This window comes from Tamandua tetradactyla, chromosome 18, assembly GCF_023851605.1.
Source record: "Tamandua tetradactyla isolate mTamTet1 chromosome 18, mTamTet1.pri, whole genome shotgun sequence".
Lineage (NCBI taxonomy): Eukaryota > Metazoa > Chordata > Mammalia > Pilosa > Myrmecophagidae > Tamandua > Tamandua tetradactyla.
Genome location: NC_135344.1, coordinates 26,681,650 through 26,709,192, shown reverse-complemented (window position 1 = coordinate 26,709,192; position 27,543 = coordinate 26,681,650). Strand labels below are relative to the sequence as shown.

The following is a 27,543-nucleotide window of genomic DNA, read 5'->3' as shown; positions in this document are numbered from 1 at the left end:
TGCATCCTCTCTCTTTGTCAACTTCGCTAAGAGTCCATCAATCTTATTGATTTTCTCATAGAACCAACTTCTGGTTTTGTTGATTTTCTTGATTGTTTTCATGTTCTCAATTTCATTTATTTCTTTTCTTTTGCTTGCTTTGGGATTAGTTTGCTGTTCTTTCTCTAGTTCTTCCAAGTGGACAGTTAATTCCTCATTTTGCTCTTTATTGTTTTTTGATATAGGCATTTAAGGCAATAAATTTCTCTCTTAGCACTGTCATTGCTGCACCCCATAAATTTTGATATTTTGTGTTTTCATTTTCATTTGCCTCAAGGTATTTACTGATTTCTTTTGAATTTATTCCTTGACCCATTGGTTGTTTCAGACTGTGTTGTTGAGCCTCCATATATTTGTGAATTTTCTGGCACTCTACCTGTTATTGATTTCCAATCTCATTCCTTTATGATCTGAGAAAGTGTTTTGTATGATTTCAATCTTTTAAAATTTATTGAGACTTGCTTTGTGACCCAGCATATGGTCTATCCTTGAGAATGATCCATGAGCACTTGAGAAAAAGGTATATCCTGCTGTTGTGGGGTGTAATGTTCTGCAAATGTCTGTTAAGTCTAGCCCATTTATTGTATTATTCAAATTCTCTGCTTTTTTATTGATCCTCTGTCTAGATGTTCTGTCCTTTGATGAAAATAGGAAATTGAAGTCTCCAACTATTATGGTTGATGTGTCTATTTCTCTTTTCAGTGTTTGCCTCATGTATATTGGAGCATTCTGGCTTGGTGCATGAATATTTATAATTGTTATGTCTTCATGTTGAATCGTTCCTTTTATTAATATACAGTGTCCTTCTTTGTCTCTTTTAACCAGTTCACATTTGAAGTCTAATTTATTGGATATTAGGATAGCTACTCCTGCTCTTTTCTGATTGTTATTTGCATGAAATATCTTTTCCCAACCTTTCACTTTCAACCTATGTTTATCCTTGGGTCTAAGATGCATTTCCTGTAGACATCATATAGATGGGTCCTGTTTTTTAATTCATTCTGCCAGTCTATTTCTTTTGATTGGGGAGTTTAATACATTAACATTTAGTTTTATTACTGTACAGGCAGTATTTTCTTCAACCATTTTGCCTTTTGGATTTTATATGTCAAAACTAATTTTCCTTCTTTTATCTTTGCTGATAGTCTTCATTTCTACAATCTTCTCCACACCTTTCTCTCCTATCTTTTCATATCTGTCTCTAATGCTCCTTTTAGTATTTCTTGCAGAGTCAGTCTTTTGGTCACAAATTCTCTCAGTGATTTTTTGTCTGAAAATGTTTTAATTTCTCCCTCATTTTTGAAGGACAGTTTTGCTGGATATAGAATTCTTAGTTGGCAGTTTTCCTCTTTTAGTAATTTAAATATATTATCCCAGTGTCTTCTTGCCTCCATGGTTTCTGCTGAGAAATCTTTGCATAGTCTTATTTGGATTTCCTTGTATGTGATGGATTGCTTTTCTCTTGCTGCTTTCAAGATTTTCTCTTTCTCTTTGACTTCTGACATTCTGATTAGTAATTGTCTTGGATTACATCTATTTGGATCTATTCTGTTTGGGGTATGCTGCAGTTCTTGGATCTGTAATTTTAAGTCTTTCATAAGAGTTGGGAAATTTTCAGTGATAATTTCCTCTGTTAGTTTTTCTCCTCCTTTTCCCTTTCTCTTCTCCTTCTGGGACACCCACAACACGTATATTCATGCGCTTCATGTTGTCATTCAATTCCCTGAGTCCCTGCTCATATTTTTCCATTGTTTTCCATGTATTTTCTTTTGCTTGTCAGATTTCAGATGTCCCATCCTCCAGTTCACTAATCCCATCTTCTGCCTCTTGAAATCTGACATTTTAGGTTTCCATTGTTTTTTTCATCTCTTCTGCAGTGCCTTTCATTCCCATAAGCTCTGTGATTTGTTTTTTCAGACTTGATTTTTTCTTTTTGTTAATCCCTTGCCTTCTTTATATCCTCCCTCAATTCACTGATTTGATTTTTTTTCTGCTTTCATTCTTTTTTTAAAAAATAAAGAAACAAAATAAAACAATATACATAATCAGTAATTCACACTATCATCACTTAGTTGCATATTCATCATTTCTTAGAACATTTGCATTAATTCAGAAAAAGAAATAAAAAGACAATAGGAAAAGAAATAAAAAAACACAGGAAAGAAAAAAAAAGATTATACCTACCATACCCCTTACCACTCTCTTTCATTGATCACTAGCATTTCAAACTAAATTTATTTTAGCATTTGTTCCTCCTATTATTTCTTTTTATTCCATATGTTCTACTTCTTTGTTGACAAGGTAGATAAAAGGAGCATCAGACACAAGGTTTTCACAATCACACAGTCACATTGTGACAGCTGTATCATTATTCAATCATCCTTCAGAAACATGGACTGATTTGATTTTTGATAAGGTTTTCCATGTCTGTTCAAACATTCTGAATTATTTCAACTCCTGTATCTCATTTGAATTATTGGTTTGTTCCTTTGACTGGGTTATATCTTCAATTTTCCTAGTATGATTTGTTATTTTTTGCTGGTGTCTAGGCATTTAATTACCTTAATTAGTTTATTCTGGAGATTGTTTTCACTTTTTTTTACCTAGGATTTTCTTGCTGGATGACTTTATTGTTTTTCTGTTCTTTGACATTCAGTTCAGCTTATTCTGAACCTCTAGCTTAGGTTTTGTTTAACAGATCAGAATTTTTCAGTTCTTCCTTTCTTGTTTCTTGCCCTGTATGGTGCCTCCACCCCCCCTTAGGAGGGTCTACTTAGGTATTATAGACCCCAGCCAGATTTTCCCAGACCAAACTGGCCTCCTATTAGGAGGAAAGCGTCACCTGCATCAGTTTTCCCTGAGGGTGAGACCCATCAGATTGAAAGGCTTTCCTGTGAAGCCTCTGGGCTCTCCGTTTTTCCTACCCTGCTCAGTATGTGGCGCTTGTCTGCCTGCGGGTCCTACCCACAGAAGGTGTTGCAGTACCTTTAACTTCAGCTGACTCTCTGTGCTGGGGGTGTGGTGGAGACAGAGCAGAGTTTGTAGTCTGGTTTTAATTGCTTTACTTTTCCAGACCCTGGGGTCTGAACTCCTTGAGGGAGGGATTCTACCTGAGTGAGCCCCACCTCTCTCCTGGGGAAGGCACAGCCTCCAGCCAAACACTCAGACAAGCTTAATTTTGCCTATTCCTGGGCAGTGGAGTCCGAGAAGTCTTGCAGCTGTATCCAAAGAGCAGTTAAACTATAGAAACACAGCCACCAAAACAAAAGAGAAAAATCCTTTTCAGAGCAGGACCCCTGTTCCTCGGATTTGCCGATCAAGAGCTTAAGTTGGTACATTGCTCTGTGTATCTCCAGGTCCTATGTGCCCCCTCCTTTCCTTCAGGGCCCAGACCTTTTCAAATCCAAAAAAAAACCTCTGTTTTTTATTTTTGTTCTTTTCCCTTCAGCCATGCCCCCTTGGGCAAAAACCAGCAACCTCTGCCTTGACTTGAGGTTAAGCTGAGCTGGGGGCCTATTTTAATAGTCAGAATTTGTGAATTAATTCTGCAGTTGTAGCTTAGTTGTGCTCAGTGCCTGCTGCTGGTAAAGTCCCTTTCTTTTCCTCTCTGGGAAGCAGCCTGTGGGGGAGGGGTGCCAGCTGCCACAGCTTGGGGGACTCACGGTTCTGTGGGGGCTCGTAGCCGTCCAGCTGGTCCAGACTGGGGTACACTGTGTGTCCGGTCACTGACGTGGCCCCAGGAGTTGTTCTGTACTGTTCCTGGCTATTTATTAGCTGCTCTGGAGGACGAATTAAATCCCACGCCTCACTAAGCCGCCATCTTGGTTTCTAATCTCTCTAGTAAAATTTTAAGATGCTTAATGGAATTAAAATGATCCTGATGAAGTTCTTTATTCAGTATTATCAGTTTTATTTTTAAAATATGAAAGCTAAATATACATATATAAAAGCTCCAAAGAAATAAACCAGAATATTAACTGAGGCTATCTCTAAAAGAGCATCTTTATGGGATCCTTTTTCTTCTTACTTTTGTAAGTGTACTTTCCAAAGTTTCTGCAAAGATGTGTATTAATTTTATAATCATTAATTTTTTGTGGATAGAATAGTGAATTGATGAAAATACACATATATAATATAAATGATCCAGATTGCCCTGTTCTTTCCAATGTCAACTTGGAGTCATTTGAAACGATAGGAAGTATCATAGGAAGAGAATTTCTTTCCTACTTGGATTTATAGATCTCATTTTCCTTGCTCTCCTCATTTTAAAAATTAGAAGCTCCTTTGAAACTAAAAAACATTCATCACTTTTTATTAGAAAGTAGCTAGGTTTGCTTTTTTTTTTTTGACTTTTGTGGTTAAATTATTCAGAAAATGTAGAATTGAGATTTTATTCTATGGTGCATTGTGCATGTGATAATTCTTCCTAATAATTTATTTATTCTCCATTTAAGCAATTGGGACTATAATATTTACCTCATACTCATAAAAAATAAATTCAATAGCACACATAGAGTGTGTAGGACAATGCCTAACACAGACTTACGTCTTAATGGCTTCCTCTTGTCTTTAGAATCAGATCTCAAGTTTTAGCATGACCTTAAATAATCTGATCTCTTTCAAACTTCTTCCTTCAGGAGCCACTCTCTTCTTACTAGTCAAATTTCTGCTCATTCTTCAGTAATCACCTAGGTATCTTTCTTGATTCTCAAGGTTAGATTAGGCTCCTGCTCCATGCAACCATCACACCCTCTACTTCCCCAAACATATACCTGGTTATGGGAACCCTGCCTGACACAGAATAAAACCATGCATGATATGATTATAACTCTAGAATAGTAATAAATGAAAGTTGATTTCCTCTAATTAAATGAGGTATTTAATTAGAATACAGTTTTGTGGCTCCTGTAACATTGTGTATTATATTGGAGAGTATGCAGATGAAAGTTGCTCAGGCTCTGAAGGCAGAGCCCAGCACCAGAGAAGAGGGAAGGGATGGGGAAGGAGGAAGCAAGATGAAATACACTGGGCCCCTAAAGATAACCCTCAGGGCTCACATCCCCTAAAGCTCTGCCTGACTCACAGCTTACTGGCCTGCAGGGTTTGCTTTGTAGCACGTCTATGGCTGAAGCAGCACCCCTGCCTGGGTTTGGGATCCCATTTTCCATCACTTTGGGGACATTAGCAAATTTCTTGATACCATTAGGAAAATAAATTCTAGAGAACTTTTCAGATGGTTTCTTGGAGTAAAAGTTTGTTGAAGGAAAGTCATATAAGTAATTTTGATTGGAAATTGATATTGAGTAACCAGTCAATGTCAGAGAAGGTGGTTAAATATCTTTTTACTCTTTCCAGCTATACACTCATATGATTTGGGATTCTTTGTGCCAGATAACATTTAAACTAAGGAAAAGAACTGAACTGTTGATGTAGAATCTCATCTTTGTCTTAAACCACATATCATAAAACCAAATAACACTATGCTATTTGTAGTGTATGCTAATACTACACCATTCCATTTGTATCACTGAGGAATGTAATTTCCAATTATGCACTTTGAAAATTGACTACCTTTAAAATATATATTACTTATTTTTATGTTTTAGTTTAAAATATTGCTGATATTGTTTTTTTTTTTTTATAGCTGCCAATTTACCATCCGACAATTGCCTAGACAAAATGTTTTGACTTTACTAACTAGAAAGCCATTCCTTACATTGAAAAGCTAAAAACATTTGGACTCTCAGTTCTTTGTGCAAATGCTGGAGAAGGCAATGAGAGGAGAACTCCATGGGGGTCACTCTGTGGCCATGGAGGAGCATGGGAAATTGTGATGTCACCTTCTACATGGTAAGTAGGCCCAGTCAGGCATGGCCCCCAAACTCTATCCCCTTGGGATCTGTGGACTCAATAGCAACTCAGTTTTTTTTATTTTTATTATTAATTAAAAAAAAAATTAAGTAACACAACATTTAGAAATCATTCCATTCTACATATACAATCAGTAATTCTTAATATCATCACATAGATGTATGATCATCATTTCTTAGTGCATTTGCATCGATTTAGAAAAAGAAATAGCAAGACAACAGAAAAAGAAATAAAATAATAATATAGAGAAAAAATAAAAATAAAAAATACAAAAAATATATAAAAAACAAAACACACACAAAAAAACTATAGCTCAGATGCAGCTTCATTCAGTGTTTTAACATAATTACATTAAAATTAGGTAGTATTGTGCTGTCCATTTTTGAGTTATTGTATCCAATCCTGTTTTTGTCCTGATATTGTTTGTTTCAATTGTTTTTATTTATGTCTAAAATTAATACATTATATATTTTTACCTATAGCTTGTAATACTGGATTTCAATTTACAAAAAATTTTAAAGTTTCCTTGTAAAATAAAGGTACTTAAAACAAGTGAATAAGAAAATGCTACGTATAGGTGATACATTGATAAAATTTTGAAGTTGGTATATAAATATTTTAGAAACCTTGGAATACTGTAAAGTACTATATATATATAACTACGTATAGGTGATACATTGATAAAATTTTGAAGTTGGTATATAAATATTTTAGAAACCTTGGAATACTGTTAAGTACTATATATATATAATGGCATTTGGGAAAAATAGTGTTATGCGTTCTATACAGCATAAAGTGCTTCCTCTTGGCTTGTAAAAGTTCAGGAAAATATTTTATAACTCAAGAGCGCATATTTAGTATGGTGGCTTGGGGCTATGTACCTTAAAAAAACATGTCTCAAAATTAATCCCTTCCTGTGGGTGTGAGCTCATTGTAAATAGGACCTTTTGATGAGATTACTTCAGTTACGGAGTGGCCCAACCAACTCAGGATGAGTCTTTATCCTATTACTAAGGCCTTTGTAGGGAAGGCCACAAAAAGAGAGAGAGATAGCTACAAGGAGCAACTAGAAGCTGAAAGTCAACAGAACCTGGGAGAGAAGGGAGAAGAGAGAATAGGCTACCAAATGCATTGTCATGTGACATGGAAGCCATGGACCAAGGATCACTGGTTGCCAGCTCCAGAATACCACATTCTTCTAAGACAAAGCATCACCTTGATGGCACCTTGATTTTGAACTTCTCTTAGTTTCAAAACTGTGATCCAATAAATTCCTGTTGTTTAATCCAGCCAATTATATGGTATTTGCTTTAGAAGCCAGCAAAACTAAAACATATACTGTTTAGGTAATCTGGGGTCTTCATGATCTTTTGTTTTAAGATTATATCACGGACATAGTACCTCTTCCAAATGTAAGATCTGGTACTCCAGAGGCAAAAGAGTAAAGAATACTCACTCTTTCCCTATATAAAGACTACCCTATGCCCCAATAATAATTCAATTTGTTATATAGACAATGTTGGAGACCTTAGGGTGTCACAGAGCACTTATATAGAGTAACAACTGGGTCAGTATTGAAGAGTTGTTAATGGTAACTTTGGTAGAATGTTACATGTAAGAGTCAAACTTTTGAATCTTTATTGAAATCTTGACTTTACTGTTTTTAGTTATGTGATTTGTAAAGTTAAATTTCTTTTTTTTTTTCATTTTAAATTTTTTATTAATTAAAAAAATTACAAGAAACACAAACATTCCCAACACATACACTCAGCAATTCACAATATCATCACATAGTTGCATATTCATCATCATGATCATTTCTTAGAACATTAGCATGAATTCAGAAAAAGAAATAAAAAGACAACAGAAAAATATAACAAACAAAGAAAAAAAATTTTACATGCCATACCCCTTACTGACCCTTTCATTGATCACTAACATTTCAAACTAAATCTATTTTAACATTTGTTCCCCCTATTATTTATTTATTTATTTAAAAAAAATTTTTTTATTAATCAAAAAAAAGAAAAGAAATTAACACAACATTTAGAAATCATTCCATTCTACAAATGCACTCAGTAATTCTTAGTATCATCACATAGATGTATGATCATCATTTCTTAGTACATTTGCATCGATTTAGGAAAAGAACTAGCAAAACAGCAGAGAAAGATATAGAATGTTAATACAGAGAAGAGAATTAAAATAATAATACTAATAAAAAATATATATATATAAAGGAAAAAGAAAAAAACAAAAACAAAAGATACAAACACACAAACAAAAAACCATATTTCAGGTGCAGCTTCATTCAGTGTTCCAACCTAGTTACATTACACTTAGGTATTATTGTGCTGTCCATTTTTGAGTTTTTGTATCTAGTCCTGTTGCACAGTCTGTATCCCTTCAGCTCCAATTACCCATTATCTTACCCTGTTTCTAACTCCTGCTGGTCTCTGTTACCAATGATATATTCCAAGCTGATTCTCAAATGTCGGTTCACATCAATGGGACCTTACAGTATTTGTCCTTTAGTTTTGGGCTAGACTCACTCAGCATAATGTTCTCTAGGTCCATCCATGTTATTACTTGCTTCATAAGTTTAGTCTGTCTTAAAGCTGCATAATATTCCATCGTAGGTATACACCACAGTTTGTTTAGCCACTCGTCTGTTGATGAACATTTTGGCTGTTTCCATCTCTTTGCAATTGTAGATAATGCTGCTATAAACACTGGTGTGCAAATGTCCATCTGTGTCTTTGCCCTTAAGTCCCTTGAGTAGATACCTAGCAGTGGTATTGCTGGGTCGTAATCCATTCTGCCATTCTATGTCTTTTGATTGGGAAATTCAGTCCATTAACTTTTAGTATTATTACTGTTTGGATAATATTTTCCTCTACCATTTTGGCTTTTGTATTATATATATCATATCTGATTTTCCTTCTTTCTACACTTTACTCCATACCTCTCTCTTCTGTCTTTTCATATCTGACTCTAGTGCTCCCTTTAGTATTTCTTGCAGAGCTGGTCTCTTGGTCACAAATTCTCTCAGTGACTTTTTGTCTATAAATGTTTTAATTTCTCCTTCATTTTTGAAGGACAATTTTGCTGGATATAGGAGTCTTGGTTGGCAGTTTTTTTCTTTTAGTAATTTAAATATATCATCCCACTGTCTTCTAGCTTCCATGGTTTCTGCTGAGAAATCTACACATAGTCTTATTGGGTTTCCCTTGTATGTGACAGATTGTTTTTCTCTTGCTGCTTTCAAGATCCTCTCTTTCTCTTTGACCTCTGACATTCTAACTAGTAAGTGTCTTGGAGAACGCCTATTTGGGTCTATTCTCTTTGGGGTGCGCTGCACTTCTTGGATCTGTAATTTTAGGTCTTTCATAAGAGTTGGGAAATTTTCAGTGATAATTTCTTCCATTAGTTTTTCTCCTCTTTTTCCCTTCTCTTCTCCTTCTGGGACACCCACAACACGTATATTTGTGCGCTTCATATTGTCATTCAGTTCCCTGATCCCCTGCTCAAGTTTTTCCATTCTTTTCCCTATAGTTTCTGTTTCTTTTTGGAATTCAGATGTTCCATCCTCCAGTTCACTAATTGTAGCTTCTGTCTCTTTAGATCTACCATTGTAGGTATCCATTGTTTTTTCCATTTTTTCTTCTTTGTCCTTCACTCCCATAAGTTCTGTGATTTGTTTTTTCAGATTTTCTATTTCTTCTTTTTGTTCAGCCCATGTCTTCTTCATGTCCTCCCTCAATTTATTGATTTGGTTTTTGAAGAATTTTTCCATTTCTGTTCGTATATTCAGCATTAGTTGTCTCAGCTCCTGTATCTCATTTGAACTATTGGTTTGTTCCTTTGACTGGGCCATATCTTCAATTTTCCGAGCGTCATCCATTATTTTCTGCTGGTGTCTGGGCATTTGATCAGATTTCCCTGGGTGTGGGACCCAGCTGGTTGAAAGCTTTTTCTGTGAAATCTCTGGGCTCTGTTTTTCTTTTCCTGCCCAGTAGGTGGCGCTCGTGGCGCTCGTCTGTCTGCACGGCAGTCGCCCGGGAAACCGCGCGTGGAGGTGGGGGTCGCTGGCTGCCGCGGCTTGGGAGAGTGCCGGTCCTAATTGCCCAGCTGGCCCGAAACGCCAAGCGTGACGGGAGGGCCCCGCTATCCAACGTTCCCAGTCAGACCGGGGAGCCACGTGCGTGGAGGGGACCCCAGTCGCCAGCCGCCCCGGCCGGGAAAACACGCGTCCCTCGGGTATCTCACCGCAGCAGATTCTCCCTGCCCGTTCAGCTGTTCCAGAATGGGGTACGCTGTCTTTTTGGTCTCTGTCGTGACTCCGGGAGCTGTTTCGTATTGTTTCTGTTTCTTTAGTTGCTTTTCTGGAGGAGGAACTAAGACCCGCGCGTCTTACTAAGCCGCCATCTTCTCCGGAACAAGTTAAATTTCTTGATCTATAAAAAGGGAATAATAGTGTGAGAATAAGCACAATAGTATATGTAGAATATATACAATCTTAATTATTACTACTAATAGAAATGTAAAAACTATGTATTTTATAAAGTAAGAGTTATGCATATATAGATTGTAGAGCATATACAATCTTAATTATTACTACTAATAGGAATGTAAAAACTATGTATTTTATAAACTAGGAATTATGCATATGAAGATTCTGGTCACCTTTCCTCTCTTCTTTCTGCTCAATCCCAATTTACCTATACTGTCCTTAGTTTTTCATGTTCCTTTTGATTCTAATTTTATTTCCTGTATTTTTCCTTGGTTTAGGATAGCACTTTATCAGTAAAAGAAATCCCATGGTGAATTTGAGATGGAAAAATCCATTTTAAGTGAATTTTTATCCAATTAAATTTATGTCATGTAAATCTCTTTTTCATAAACTATTTTCCTCAAAATAAGATCTATGTATAATTTAAAATATTTTCTTTGTAACAAACACAAAATATATGGAATTTTTTCCTTTGAGGAAAAAATGATTTAGATAATCATATACCTTTAGGCTCCTTTTCCCTATAAATTTCAAAGCCTTATATCTGAAGTTTGTGTTTAAAAATTCAAAAATTTATTTGGCATTTCTATGCTTGAGTCAAGCAAGATGTAATTTTAAGGAGTACTGGCTCTTGGTGTGGCCCTTTCTTTAAGAAAAGGCAACCTTAAGATTATCCATAGTTTGTATTTTTTTCCTTCCCCTCTGTGCTGGTTTGAAAGGATATATGTCCCCTAGAAAAGACATATTTTAATCTAAATCCCATTTTGTGAAGACAGAATAATCCCTATTCAATACTATATGTTTGAAACTGTAATCAGATCATCCCCTTGGGGTGTGATTTAATCAAGAGTGGTTGTTAAAACGGATTAGGCAATGACATGTCTCCACCCATTTGGGTGGGTCTTGATAAGTTTCTGAAGTCCTATAAAAAGGAAAACATTTTGGAGAAAGAAGATTCAGAAAGAGCAGAGAAGAATGACATAGCCATGAGAAGCATGGAGCCCACAAGCCAGTGATCTTAGGAGATGAAGAAGGAAGATGCCCCTGGGGGAGCTTCATGAAACCGAAAGCCAGGAGAGAGAGCTAGCAGATGACGCAGTGCTCGCCATGTGCCCTTCCAGCTGAGAGAGCAACCATGACTGTGTTCACCAAGTGCCTTCTCGGATGAGAGAGAGACCCTGAACTTCATCAGCCTTCTTGAACCAAGGTAACTTTCCCTGGATACCTTTGATTGGACATTTCTATAGACTTGCTTTAATTGGCACATTATCTCAAACTTAAAACTGTAAACTAACAACTTATTAAATTCCCCTTTTTAAAAGCCATTCCATTTCTGGTATATTGCATTCTGGCAGCTAGCAAACTAGAACACTCTCTCAGGTTATTTTCCAGTGAAGTATGGGAGTCATCTTAGAAGAGTGTCATACAACAGTAGTGAGCAACGTCAAACACACCAGTGTCAAAGATACCAATGACTAGGTGAATTTCCATTAATGACCTGGTAAGGATGAGTAGTGTTCTAGTTTGCTAGCTGCCGGGATGCAATATACCAGAAACAGAATGGCTTTTTAAAAGGGGAATTTAATAAGTAGCTAGTTTACAGTTCTAAGGCCAAGAAAATATCCCAATTAAAACAAGTCAATAGGGTGGGCCACAGTGGCTCAGCAGGCAAGAATGCTTGCCTGCCATGCCAGGGGACCCAGGTTCAATTCCCGGTGCCTGCCCATGTAAAAAAAAAAAAAAAGGTCAATTCAAGAAGGCCCATGAAGTTCAGGGTTTCTCTCTCAAGTGAGAAAGCACATGGTGAACACTGTCAGGGCTTCTCTCTCAGCTGGAAGGGCACATGGCGAGCACAAAATCATCTGCTAACTTTTTCTCCTGGTTTCCTGTTTCATGAAACTCCCCGGGAGGTGTTTTCCTTCTTCATCTCCAAAGGTTACTAGTTGGTGAACTCTGTCTCATGGTGCTGCAGCATTCTCTGCTGCCTCTGAATCTCCCATTCTCCAAAATGTTTCCTCTTTTATAGGACTCTAGTAGGCCAATCAAGACTCACCCAAATAGGTGGAGACACATCTCCCCTAATCCAGTTTAGCAATCACTCTTGATTGGATTATATCTCCGCAGAGATGATGTAATTACAGATTCAAACATGCAGTATTGAATAGGGATTATTCTGCCTTTGCAAGATGGGATTTTGATTAAAACATGGGTGTTCTAGGGAACATACATCTTTTCAAACCAGCACAAGTTGTATCCTTGGTATAGATAATACGTGTTGTAATGTATGAATTAGGAGCTCAGTTTTAAAGGCAAGGCAATTTTGACTGTTTTTTTTAGAATGTAAAATCTAAATAGTAATACTGACAGTCAGATGACAGAGAGATGATACACATCCAGCTATACTTGTATGTGAAAATTCTTATGTGAGGAATTTTAAAAATCACTAGAATTTCTGTACAATTTCCAGGTATTTTCTTTTCCATGGAACACACAGGTGCAATTTTGTTGTTCCTGGACAAAAACAATATGCCATGAGAAGGTGCATGCTCCCTTTGTTTCACTGTACTCACTAATGACTGGAAATTGAGTCAGAATTATTAAGGATTTATTTAGTGCTGAAAATATGCAGGAATAAGAGGGAGAGGTGTTACACATAAAGTTAGAGGAGTTGGTATAGTATACCTACTTCAAATTTTAAAAAGTTTTACCTCAGGACAGAACACCTGGGATGAGCTGGGATCCAGCATCATGGGATTGAAAAAGGCTTCTTGATCAAAAGAGGTGAGAGAGGAATGAGACAAAACAAAGTTTCAGTGGTTGAGAGATTTCAGAGCCGAGAGATTATCCTGGAGATTATTCTTATGCATTATATAGATAACCCTTTTTGGTTTATGGTGTATTAGAGTGGCTGGAGGGAAATACCTGAAACTATTGAGCTGTGTTCCATTAGCCTTGATTCTTGAAGGCAATTGTATAAAGATATAACTTTTATAATGTAACTGTGTGATACTGAAAACCTTGTGTCTGATGCTCTCTTGTTTATTCAGGGTATGGACAGATGAGTAAAAAATATGGATAATAAATAAATAATAGGGGGATAAGGGGTAAAATAAAATGGGTAGATAGAAATTCTAGTGGTCATTGAGAGGGTGGGGTAAGAGGTATGGGATGTATGGGTTTTCTTTTCCCGCAGGGATGCAAGTGTTCTAAAAAAGATCATGGTTATGAATACACAACTATGTGATGATATTGTGAGCCATTGATTGTACATCATGTATGGAATGTATGTGTATGAAGATTTGTCAATAAAAATATTTTTAAAAAAGTATCACCTGCCATGCATGCCCCCTCCCCCAACTTCTTCTCAAATAAACAGCATCCAAAAACAACAACCCTTATCTCCACTCCCATGGGACTGTAGGAGTTAGATGACTCAGGTCATCAAAAAGAAAACACATCTCAAAGAACAAGCTGTTTCTTTTAATTGAACAACAATGCAGTAGCAACAATAATATACAATTATAGCAAAGGTAATGCCATGAGCATATGACCTCACCCCCATTGTGATTTTCCCTGGAAGGGTCCAGAAAATTGATTTCCTGAACAGCTGCACCGTATTCTCCAGAAAGGCCCATCATCTTGTTACCTTCTCCTTCCTTTATAAGAGACCAGCATAGGAATGGGAACAATCTCATGAGTGTGTCATTTCTAGCAATCACGAAGCTTTAACTACAGATTTCAGAGAAATGTATTCCAAGCACAGTAAGCCCTGAAATGTGAGAACTGAGAAAAGGCCACTGAATTTTTGAAAGGATAGTTTCAGTTCATAAAAAGCAGCAATTTTATCAGCTTATAAAACAGGCTAGCTTTCCAGTGTTTTTAGTCCATGGCGTATTTCTTATCCTTCCCTGCAGCAGTAACTGACTGGTAACCTGGTTCCTCTGGTTTCAATAGTAAGTTTGTGCTGAGTTGGATGGTCTAATATTGGAGTATGTGAAAGGACAGTTTTTAGCTACTATGAAACTACAACCGTTAAACTTCCCTGTTCTCAGGTGACTGGTTTTTGGGACAATTGTGGCTAAGAAATGGAAGAGATGATTTCTGATGAGCTCTGGAGATCTCAGAAACACCTGGACTCCTGTATAGTCTACGGCTTCCTACTCCAAGGCTTCTAATACTATGGTGAGCAAGGTAAGGATGGCTACATTTACTGGGGGTGTCCCACAGGCAGGGTATTATAATGGGTCCAAATCTATCTAAATATGGGGTTCTTGTGAATCTCATTGAGAAAATAGATACACATATTTCCTAGGCAATGACAGTCTTTTTTCTGGTAAATCAGACATCATCACCCTCACTAGCTGTGGGGCTCCATTTCATAAACCATGACTATATGAATTGACCTCATTGCTGCAAGTTAGTTTTCCACGAGAACAGAACTGAGATGAAAATTAGCATGCAGGAATTTATGAAGGTCTGCTTTTGTGATCAACCACTTAAGACAGAAAGGGAAGGTAGCAGGATTTGGAAGAAGTTGAGTTTTGATGCAGGCTCAGTATGGGCCCTAGCTGATCCTGTGGGGAATTCTAAGAAGGGAGGACCTTTCAGAGCTTCCCACATTGGGACAAGGGGCCAGGCACTTTTATCGCATGTTAATCGGTTCTTCAGTGTGGGCTTCCCTTGGATGAGGTATAAGCTTGGTCCAGGCAACTCTCTTCAGCAGATGCAATGTATAGGAACTGAGAGTTGAGAGCTGTCTGTTGGAAGCACTCTCAGAACTGGGGTAGTAAGTCTTTCATTCCTGAAGGAATGTCTGAGTAGAATTTTATAGTGCCTACTATACAACCATCACCATATATCTTGAAGACCATTTCCATACATGGTTTTTTCTGGACTAAGTGAACATACAGAGCAGTACTGTCCAGTAGAAATTTCTGAGATGACAGAAATGTTCTACATCTACACTATGGAATACAGTAGCCATTAGGCACATGTTATTCTGTGCTTGAAATGTGCCCAATGCTAAAGGAACTGAAACTTTAATTTTATTTAATTTCAAGTAAATTTTAAAAATTTAGATAAAATTCACATTTCATAAAATTTATCCCTTTGAAATATACAATTCAATGGTTATTAGTATGTTCACAAAATTGTACAAAATTGTGTAACCATCATCACAATCTAATTCCAGAACATTTTCATCACTCAAAAAGGAATACCAGGATTCACCTATTAGCAGTGAATCCCTCTTCCCTACTCCCTCAGCATCTAGCAACCACTAATTTAATTTGTTTCTATGGGTTTGACACAATAGGCCTCATAGAATGAGTTGAGAAGTGTTCCCTCTGTTTTTTTCAAGAATAATTTGTGAAGGGTTGATTTAATTATTCTTTAAATGCTTGGTAAAATTCACCAGTGAAGACATCTAGACTGGGCTTTTCTTTGTGGTAAATGTTTGATTACTAATTCAATCTCTTCACTTTTTATAGGTCTATTCAAATTTTCTTACTGGGTCAGTTTCAGTAATTTGTGTCTTTCTAAGAATTTGTCCATTTGTTGACATCCAAATGTTCATAGTATTCCTTATTATTTCTGTAAGGTTGCTAATAACATTCTTTCTTTCATTCCCGATTTGAGTAATTTGAGTCTTCTCTATTTTTCTAGGTCAATTTAATAAAAGATTTGTCAATTTTGTTGATCTTTTCAAGGAATCAACAAATGATTTCATTGATTTTCTCAGTTGATTTGTTATTCTTGATTTCATTTATTTCTTCTTTAGCCTTTATTTTCCTTCCTTCTGCTTTTTTGGGTTTAATGTTATCAATTAGTTTTTCAAGGCAGGAATTTAAGTGTTGATTTGATATCTTCTTTTTTTATATAAGTATTTACAATGATACATTTCTGTCTGAACTGTTCTTTAGCTGTATTCCAAAAGATTTCGTATGCTGTACCTTTATTTTCATTCATCCCAAAAGATGTTCTGGTTTCTCTTTTGCTTTATCCTTTGACACATTGCTTATTTAGGAATGCATTGTTTTATTTCCGCATATTTGTGGATTTTCCAATCTTTCTTCTGTTAATTGATTTCAAATTCCATTCCATTGTGGTCTGAGAACATACTTTGCAAGATTTCAGTCCTTTTAAATTTCTTGAAGCTTGTTTTATGCTCTAAAATATTGTCTATATCAGAGAATTTTCTGTGTACATTTGAGAAGAATGCATATTCTGCTCTTATTGGGTGGAGTGTTCTATAAATCCTCCTTAGATCTAGTTGGTTTATACTGTTATTCAAATCTTCTATTTCCTTGATAATCTTATGCCTAGTTTTTCTGTCTGTAATCAAAAGCAGAATATTGAAATCGCAAACTATTACTGGCAAATTGTCTATTTCTCCCTTCCATTCTGTCAGTTTTTGCTTCATGTATTTGGGGCTCTGTTGTTTGATACATGTATGTTTATAATTGTAACATCTTCTAATAGATTGACCCTTTTATCATTATCAAATGTTCTTTGTCTTTAGTAGCAATTTTTGTCTTAAAGTCAATTTTTTTCTGATATTACTGTAGTCACTTCATTCCCTTGTGTTGGATAAAAAACATGATTTGTTTATATACTGTCTTTTGGAGATACATCTTAGATTCAAAGTATGGTTGACCTTTTCTGAACTTGGATACAGTGTTAAACAGTGTTTAAGTGCTACATGTATATTATTAACTCATTTAATTCTCACAACAAATTTATGATGTGGGTAGAATTGTTCCCATCTCATCATAGATGGGGAAGCTGAGGCAGGGCTAATAAATGGTGAAACCAGGATACTAACTAATTTAAGTCTATAGCCTAATTGCTTTTAAAAATTCTCATTGTGGATATATATATTTACACATATCATAAAATTTGCCATTTTAACCATTTTTTAGCATTCAATTCATTGAAATTAATACAACAAATTAATTAATACAATTAATACAATATTATGCTACCACCACTACCAACCATTACCAAACTTTTTCATCATCCTGTGGTGGCCTGAAATTGTATGTACTCCAGAAATCATGTTTTTAAAGCTAATGTATTCTTGTGGGTGTAAGCCTATTGTAAATAAGATCTTTTGGTGAGACTACTCACTCATTCAGGGTGGGTCTTAATCCTCCTGTTGGAGTCTTTTATAAGAGAGTGAAATTCAGGCAAAAAGAGAGAAAGTCTCAGAAGCAAGAAGCTGAAAGCAACAAAACTTGGAAAAGAAGTTAGAGACCAGCAGATACCGTTATGTGCCTTGCCATGCGACAGAGGAGTCCAAGATCAGTTTTTAGGAAGAAGGCATCATCTTGGTGATGCCTTAATTTGGACATTTTCATAGCCTCAGACTGTAAGTTTGAGAGCTAGCAAATCCCCATTGTTAAAAGCCATTGCATTTTATGGTATCTGCTTTCAGCAGAAAGCAAACTGAAACAGATTTTGGTACCAAGATTAGGGTGTTGCTTTTCAAATACCAAAAATATTTAAAAGGCTTTGTAATTGAGTAATAAGTAGAGTCAAGAAGAATTGTGAGATGCTTGATAAAAAAGGCCTAGATTCCTTTGAAGAGACTATTGGTAGGGCTATAGACACTCAGTTTACTTCCAGTGAGGCTTTAGGCAGAAATGATGACTTGGTCATTGCAAACTGGAAGAAAGGTGATCTTTGTTTTAAAGTGGCAGAGGACTGGCAAAATTGAGTTCTCATGTCAGATGGAAGGCAGAATTTGAAAGTGATGAGGTTGGATATTTAGCTGAGGACATGTCCAAACAATGTGGAAAATGCTGTCTCGTTTCTCCTTACAGCTTATAGTAAAACGTTAGAGGAAAGGGATAAGCTGAGAATTGAACTCCTTAACAGACAGGCACACACACACACACACACACACACACACACACACACACACACACGAGAAATTGATGGTTTAGAAAATTCCAAGCTTTGGGAAAACAAATCCTCAGAAAATAGTGCTCCATGTGAGGATTTAACTGAACATGGAACCAGTTATCCATATCAGTGCAAGTCAGGATTGGGAGTGCAGTTATCCAGAAGGGATTTGTGGAACGTTCCTTTGTCTGATGATTTGGACCCCTGTGTACCACATGCCAAACCAACAATTGTTTTTCTAGAGCTGTTTGAACAGAACCACTGCCAGCCTGGACTAAAAGGGTCAGATTGAAGAAAGAATGTCCATGGAAGTTTAACTCTGGACTGAGACATCTTCTTGGGCCAAGAGAGCAAGTCCCCCTATGTATGTGGAAAGAGTGAGAAAACCCCAGCACTTGGAGAGGGTGGCTTTGCCCCCCATTGTTCAGGACGAACGTTGCCACCCCAAGTTTCTCAAATGTGTGGAAGATTGCACAGAGGCTGGCCACCACCCCAGTGTTTGACAGGAGGGGTGCCTAGAGTCAGGCCAGCACTCAAATGCATGAGGAATTGGAGCCTAGAGCCCAGCTGCCACCCCATTGCTTGATGAGGGTGGAGCCCTCATCCCGATCTTGAAGATAATGGAGCCTTCATCCCAGTTTGGGGAGAACGTGGCCACTACTCAAGTACTTGAAAGAGTTGGTGCTGCTGTTCCATTAGGCCCAGAGGAGAAAACGTTGTTCCATAGATGACTCTCAGAACTTGAAATCTAATGGAGTATGCCTTGCAGGGTTTCAGAATTATTTGGGACCCATGACCCCTGTATTCCTTCCACTTTCTCCGTATAGGAAAGTTTAACCTATGAATGTCCCTCCATTGTTTAGTAGACAACTTGTTCTCTAAGTTTCACAGGCCCACAGCTTAAGTGCTATTTTGCCCCAGGACAGACCACACCTATAACAGATTTTGATGATCTTTTGTACTTAGCATTGTTACTGAAATGATTTAAGGCATTTGGGATATTGTGATGAAATGGATGAATTTTACATATAGGAAACAAAACATGCCTTTTTGTGGTCTATGGGTGGAGTGTGGTGGTTTGAAACTGTAGGTACCCAGAAAATCATGTTCTTAAAGCTAATCCATTCCTGTAGGTGTAAACCTCTTGTAAGTAGGATCTTCCGATGAGGCTGCTTAAGGTGTGACTCACCTCATTCATTGTGTGTCATTAGCCTCTTAATTGATTCCTGTATAAGTGAATGAAATTCAGGCAAAGAGAGAGAAAGCCAAGGATGAAAGAAGCTAAAAGCAATGGAATTCAGAAGAGAAGGAAGACGCCAGCAGATGCCACCATGTGCCTTGCCATGTGAAGAGGAGTCTAGGATTTCCAGCAGCCTGTGTTCTAGGAGAAAGCATCACCTGAGAATAACGTGATTCGAACATTTTCACAGCTTCAAAACTGTAAATTTGTAACCTAATGAATTCTCACTGTTAAAAGCAAACCCATTTTATGGTTTTATGGTATCTCTTTTAGGCAGCGAAGCAAACTGAATCACACCCCAAGCAAAAAGCATTAAGGAATATTTGTCCATTCCTATCCACCTGCCCTCTGGTAATCTCTAATCTACTATCTTTCTCTATGAATTTGCCTTTACTAGATAGTTCATGTAAATTGGATCATATAATAATAATATGATTCTGGTTTATTTCACTCAACCTAATGGTCTCAAGTTTCATCCATGTTGTAGCATGTTTCAGAATTTCATTCCTTTTTATGGCTGAATAATATTACATTGAATGGATATACCGTTTATTATTTATTAATTAATCTGTTGATGAACACTTTGGTTGTTTCCACCTTTTGGCTACTATGAATGATGCTTCTGTAAACAGGTCATGTGCAAGTATTTATTTGTGTCTCTGTTTTCATTTATTTTGGATAAATACATACAAGTGTAACTGCCTATAATTCTATGATTTACTTTCTGAGGAACCTCCAGAATACCTTCCCCAGTGGCTGCATCATTTTATATAACCTGATCTCTTGACCATTGTCTTATATTGCCTCTCCTGATGTGGAAACTCTTGCCTATGACTTTCATTCACTCTCATCAGTGTTACATATGGGTATACTCAGACAGGGCTGGAGAGGGTTGGTAGTACCTGCAAAGAATTATGTGCAAAAGTAGAACAGCTGGAGTGAGACTGGAGCAGTATGGGGTAATTGGGTACTCGAAGAAATAAGATCTTATGACCCTAGAAAGGATTAGAACCAGGGTATAGGTAAAGGGATTAACTTTAGCAAAAAAGAGAAGGGACAGGACCTTCATTGAGAGGGAATGAAAATAGATCTTAGTATCTCTTAAGGACCCAACTGGTGTTTGTTTCTTTCACATAAATATGAATCCCTTCTATTCATTGAGTTCGTCTTGATTATTCTGGTGTCAGGTATACCTGGGTTTGCGTGTTTCTAGCACAACCTTTCCAAGACTCAGTCTCTTCATCTGTAAAATGAGATGAGGATTGATTAGAGTAATTCCTTTAAAGTGTCTAGCACTGAACCTAGTTTACCTATGTCCATTTCTTCTCTTTAGTACCCCTTCTGTCATCCGCTGTCCTACCTACCTGCATATAATAGATATCTTATAAATATTTCATTATTGACTAAATTAAATATGATCCTATATAAGCATGCAAGGTCCTGAAGGCTCAATTAAGGAAATGAGCAAATTAATCTATTCAAAAGTGTCCCTTTATCGTCTTCCATTCTGGAGCAACTGGAAACTACTGCATCAGAGACAAATCAAGCATGTATTGATAGACACAGTTTGCACAGTCTTCAGCAGCAGTGTTCAGCACCAAATACCCAAGATGACAATTAGGAAGAAGAGCAAACAACTCCAAGAAAAGGTGTCTTTAAAAGTGATGAAGAGGCAAGTAAACAAGTAAATGGATATGAAGGTATCAATCACTCAATCACCACTGATATCCTGTACTGTCTTGGGGGATATTATCTATTGGATGCAGCTGTGGAAAGGTGATGTCATGACCTGCTTCGGATTTCCAGGCCTGTCTTAGATCCTTCATCTAGTCTTAAGAAAAATCGTTTCACTCCCTTTTTGTTTTTGGTTCCATTAACAATAATAATTAAAGGTATATAGTTATACAGTCATCTTCAAGAATCAAGGCTACTGGAACACAGCTCAACAGTTTCATGTACTTCCCTCCAGCCACTCAGAAACCACTGAGAAGGAACTCAGAAGAGAAAGAAGACACCAGCAGATGCCACCATGTATCTACTAAGTCACTTATGTCACTAAGAATGTTCACTCTAAAATTTGGGGTTCCATTTAGGATTAATTCCTAAAAAAAAATCCATATAATTAATGGAATCTTTTTGAGAGTAGGAGTCAGCCTCCTCTGAAAATGCTGTGGATCATTAATATATTCTCAGTGACAAGAGATGGGCCACTGTTCCAACAAGGCTATAATCCGGCTTCTTTTTGTTTCCAGTTTTACCTAGGAATAGGAGCTCACCATTATTCAGTACGTAAGATATGCCAGGCATTGTTAGATTTTAACAATAGCCATACAAGGTAGATACTCCTAATTATTCCAAGACTTATAAGAGTCACAGAGAAGTAACTCGCCCAAAGCTAGGATTCAAATCAGGATGGCTTGGCTTCAGTGTTTATGTATATATATATATATTAGGCTTTCCTCTTTCATCCTATAGAAGAATGAGCAAAACAGTTCACAGAATGAGTGAAGCAAATTTGTTATTGAATATTTGGAAATATGTTCAGATTCCCTGCTCTTCAAGGCTAAACAATGTTATGCTTGTAATATGTCATATGTAGATTAACTTCTTCAAATGCCTGTAACTGAAAGCATGCATTTCAGTCTGTTAGGAGAAGTGGCCTTATACTTCCTTAATGCTATCTTGAAAATTATGAGTCAGGGATTCATTATGACCATACATCACTCAGCTTGAGTTGGCAGTGCCCAGAACAGTTTTATATATTCACACAAGGTGAGAAGCTAATGGAGCAAGCCCTCCAACCATCTAGGAGAATGCAAAAGCTTCAAGACTAGATACGGCACCCGTGCACACCTGCCTGCCATCAGTGAAGTCATTAAATGAACAGACAAGAACAGCCTGCCACATTTCTGCTTATTGTCACTGTTGAAGAGGTATTGACAGTGTTGAGACAGGCTGTCACTGGGGGAAGCTGGGCTCGAATCAACAATCAGCAGAACATCTACCCAATGAACCCTGTTTCTCAAGGTGCTGCATCAAAGCAAAATGTATGGAGAGCCCATGTGCATGGTCAGTTCACCTCTGCCTGTTCAGACACAATGGATCTGGGTGATGAGCAAACAGGTAGAGTATTTCATGGTTGCATTGGTGAATGAATGACTATTGAATTGAGTTAAAACTCAGAATGTAAGTGGGTTCAGTCTCTATTTCCCAGCCGAATAATCGAACCCTATGTTTCTCCTATTCCCAGGTAAAATTGGAAACAAAAAGAAGCTGGATTATTACCTTGTTGGAAGAGTGGCCCATCTCTTGTCATTGAGAATATATTAATGATCCACAGCATTTTCAGAGGAGGCTGACTCTTACTCTCAAAAAGATTCTATTAATTATATGGAATTTTTTTTTAGGAATTAATCCTAAATGGAACCCCAAATTTTAGAGTGAACATTCTTAGTGACATAAGTGACTTAGTAGATCATGGAATCGTAATGAAAAATATGAATTTATACCATTTGAATATTCAGGTGATATGAAAGAAATAAGAAGAATATATAATTCATTTCAATAACTGCACAGAGTAAGAAAAAGAAGAAACTGTGTGTGTGTGTGTGTATGTGCATGTTTTTGTGCCTAAAATTTGTTCCACATTTGCTGGGAGTCCCAGTTGCTTAATGGAATCCAGAGTAGGTCAGTCTGTTCCAAGTCTCATGGAAAACAGGTACCTCCTCCATTGTTTGGAATTAGATTCTGCCAGTGGTGGTGGGAAAGTTTGCAACATAATTACGCTATTGAGATTCACAATGAGTGAGTCAAAGGTCTGAAGCATCATGGCTTGAGATGATAGAATCAGAAGCATAGGCCATAAATCATAACATAGGTTAAAGTGTTAGCTGTTATACAGAATGAGCTGGTGCCTGTATACAGTAACACTGCAGGAGTGATGGATGAGGCAGAATGACACCAGAACAGGTAAGAATATTACAAAAAATATTAAAAAGAAGTTTTATGGAAGTTCTTCAGCAATTAAAGTCTATGGGAAAGGCTTAATCCAAATAATAAAAGACACTGTGAACAAGAGTTATTTTCCCATTTGACCAATTCAAAAAGGTTTGCCACTCCTAGGGGTATAAGTCTCCTTGGCAACATGGAACAGAACTCCCTGGATGAGCTGGGACCCGGCATCATGGGATTGAGAAAGCCTTCTTGACCAAAAGTGGGAAGAGAGAAGTGGTACAAAATAAAATTTCAGTGGCTGAGAGATTTCAAACAGAGTTGGGAGGTTATTCTTATGCATTTTAAAGATAGCCCTTTTTTGTTTATGGTATATTGGAGTGGCTGGAGGGAAGTACATGAAACTGTTGAGCTGTGTTCCAGTAGCCTTGATTCTTGAAGATGATTGTGTAACTATATAGCTTTTCTAGTGTGACTGTGTGATTGTGAAAACCACACAGATTGTGTCTGATGCTCCTTTTCTCTAGCGTATGGACGGATGAGCAAAAAAATAAGGATAAAAAATAAATAATTAATGGAGGGTGGGGATAAAGGGCAAAAATTGGGTAGATTGAAATATTAAGTGGTCACTGAGAGGGAGGGGTAAGGGTATGGGATGTATGGATTTTTTCTTTTTATTTCTTTTTCTGGAATGATGCAGATGTTCTAAAAATGATCATGGTAATGAATACACAACTATGTGAGCCATTGATTGTGTACTATGGATGGACTGTATGTGTGTGAAGATTTCTCAATAAAAATGTTAAAAAGATAGTTTAATATAAGACTTAGGAGATTATATGTAGTTGTTTAAAACATTTAAATGAGCAAATTTATTCACTGATTCCATTGTTAAAAAAAAAAAAAAAAACAAGGCAGACCATACTTGTACTTGTACCTCAAACTCTTCCTAATAGGTCCGTGACTTAGTGCATTGTTAGAATTAAAACCTGAGCTTTGCTTTTCCCCCCAAAATTGGTAGTCTGGGAAACTATTCTCTAAATTCTAGTTAATTGCTGATTATTCTTGCTTAACTCTAAATCACTGCCATTCATAGAGCTATTATTGATCTTAATCTCAGTGAAGAAAAGGGATTAATTATGTTGATATGATCTGTCTGATATCTAGGGAAGGGTAAGTCAAAATGTGAGGCTAAATGGAACCTGAGGCCATAGTGGGTGGTATCCTGTAATTCCATCCTGCCTCCCCCCACCCCTCCCTCTCCCTCCTATTTCTGCCTTCTTCTCCTCTCCCCTTTCCTTCTGTTCCCTATTCTCCACACTTTTCTCTCAATTTTATCCAGTCTTCAACTCCCTTCCCTGCTGTCCCCTCTTCCCCTAACTTCTGGCTGCCTGGAAAACTCTCATAGGCATCAGTTTGCTTCTCTGGAATCACTCAGTGCTGAAGTTACAGCTGAGCTGTTAATAGTCCTAAATCTCCTCATGTAGAAACTCACCTACCTCTGAGACCAGGAACCTGTATTTTCAGTGTTGCTGATCATCTGAGATGGGTTTAGGGAAGGATGTGAGCATACCAAATCCAGACCATGAAGTAGCCCATATGGCAATAGTGGTGAAATATTGAATAGTAAAAGGCTGAGCTGCTAAGGTTATGAAAAATGTTTGATAAATTCACACACATATGTCCCAGGGCCAATGATTTTTTTTCCTGTAATGCAGAAATGCATTTCTAGATCAAACTCAGTCTGAAATCCACTTTCCCTCCCCCCCAAATAAAAATAAAATATATGACATACTCCTCATCTCTTTTGTGGTAGGTAGGACATGTTAACCAAGGGCTAAGCCTAAGAGAACTCCAGTTAGAGAGAGAGGTGTAACAAAGCTGCAACATCTTGTAAATAGACAAATGAAAAATTGCTGTCAGGCTTTTAGCAGAGTAGGTATTACGCTGAAGAAGCAACTATTTTAATGCCCTTGATAATAGTAGTATCTGTGTGAACATTGGGCAATTATATAGGCAGAGAATGTGATGCAATATAATATATAATGAGATTTTTTTTAAGTAATAAGGAATCTGATAGGCACAAATAACATCCCAGTATGGACTACTGCATGACAATAAAGAATGTGGGGCACATAGAAGAACCTGAATGAGGCAGAGAAAGAGAAATCCAGGTTCTGACTAGAACAATGATTCTTTAGTAGTTGTTGCTAATTCCTTAATTACATGAAATTAGAAAGTGGTATTAGACCCTAATCTGGGTCTTTTGTGATTTTCTATACATAACTATGTTTAAGATTATTCCTGAGGAAATTTTCACAAAATTGGCTACACTTTACAGATGCTTAAGGAGCTTTAAAAAAATCTGAATGCCTAGGCCCTACCTCAGGAGAATTGAATTGGAGAATGTGGGAGTGTGGCCTGGCCTTCAAATATTTTGAAAAATTTCCCAGGTGATTATGTCAACATTGAGAACCACTGCTCTCGATTAAAGAGTATTTCATTTTTATCCCATAGTGTGGGTTCAGATATTTCCAATAAAAATCTGTTGATTTCATAAAGTACTAAGTTGAACAGCCCTATCCACCAGTTCTTTGAGACACTGGAGAAAAATAAGAATACTCTGGTCAAGATACCTGGGAAGGCTGCATACTCTAGTTTCTCTTGGTAATTCACAATGCTAATGAGTATATTAAAGGATCTGAGAATTCCTGCAATAAAGAATTCTGCCTGAGTACTTCTTAATCTTCTTTCTGCCTTTTCTGAATAATATACATTAATGCCATGTAGAACTAGTTTTTCTTGAAAATCACTTAGGGAAAATCTACTGTGAAGTATGTCTGTTTTAAGTACAGAAGGGGTGGACATCACTGGCTACTGCTATCAAGATTCTGAGGCCCAGATTGGGCAGACCAAGGAAATCCTACAACTAAAAAAACACTTGCACATTGGCTTGTTCGGTGATTTAGCTGGACTACTGGGGTTGGAATCCTGGCTCTGGCACTTATTACCTCTGTGTTCCTGGACAATTGATAAAAATCTCAGTATCCCTCAGTTTCTTCATCTGTAAAATGGAAGAAATAATGTTTGAGTTTTGAGTATTAAAATTAAAAAAAAGAACCATATGTATTAGTTTGCAACCTGCAGGAATGCGATATACCAGAACTGTAATGGCTCTTAAAAAAGGGAATGTAATAAGTTACAAGTTTACAGTTCTAAGCCAATAAAATTGTCCCGACTAAGACATCCAGAGAAAGATACCTTAATTCAAGGAAGGCTGATGGGTCAGGAACAGCTCTTGTCAACTGAGTAGTCACCTGGCTGGCATCTGCTGGTCCCTTGCTCCTGGATTCTGTTACCTTCAGCCTCTTTTCCTATGGAGGTTCCTCACGTTGTTTCTCCAGGGCTGATTTTCATTTCTTGGCTTCACTTGGCTCTCTCCAAGTTCTGGCTTGCTTAACATCTCCTGGCGATATCTGCTCCAAACATCCGTGTCTCTGTTCTCCAAGTGTTGGCATCTGTGTCAGCTCTGGCTTGAGGCTTCTGTCATTTCTGACTTTCTCCAAAATTTTTCCTCTTTTAAAGGATTCCAGTAAACTAATCAAGCCCCACTTGGAATGGGTGAGGTCACATCTCCATCTAATCATGGGTCACACACACAGTTGGGTGTGTCACATCTCCACGGAGATAATCTAATCAAGGTTCCAACCTACAGTGCTGAATAGGGTTAAAAGAAATGACTACCTCCACGAAATTGAATCAGTATTAAAACATGACTTTTCTGAGATACGTAATATTTTCAAACTGTCACAACATACAGGAATAGTCAACATTCACTAATATTAAACTTTGTAAAGTACTCTAAAATATTATGTCAGTGTCCCATTGATGCCTCAGTCACAAGATTAAGCCAGTATTTATTTGCTTCTTATTGATTTTGTATTTTTTCCTCTAGTACCATCATTTTTACGGTCATTTAATCTGAAAATCTCCAAACCATTTTAAATTCTTCTCATTTCTTACA

The 27,543-nt window shown here is 37.1% G+C and overlaps 1 long non-coding RNA gene across 7 annotated transcripts in view; it reads left to right on the top strand.

Moving 5' to 3' along the window:
• LOC143662569 (uncharacterized) overlaps nucleotides 1-27,543 on the top strand; it is a 198,512-nt gene that overhangs the window by 47,995 nt on the left and 122,974 nt on the right. For all 7 annotated transcript variants that reach the window (XR_013165424.1, XR_013165425.1, XR_013165429.1 and 4 more), the window contains exons 2-3: nucleotides 5,684-5,889; nucleotides 14,476-14,614. This is a non-coding gene — a long non-coding RNA (uncharacterized LOC143662569). The remainder of the gene's footprint in view (nucleotides 1-5,683; nucleotides 5,890-14,475; nucleotides 14,615-27,543) is intronic.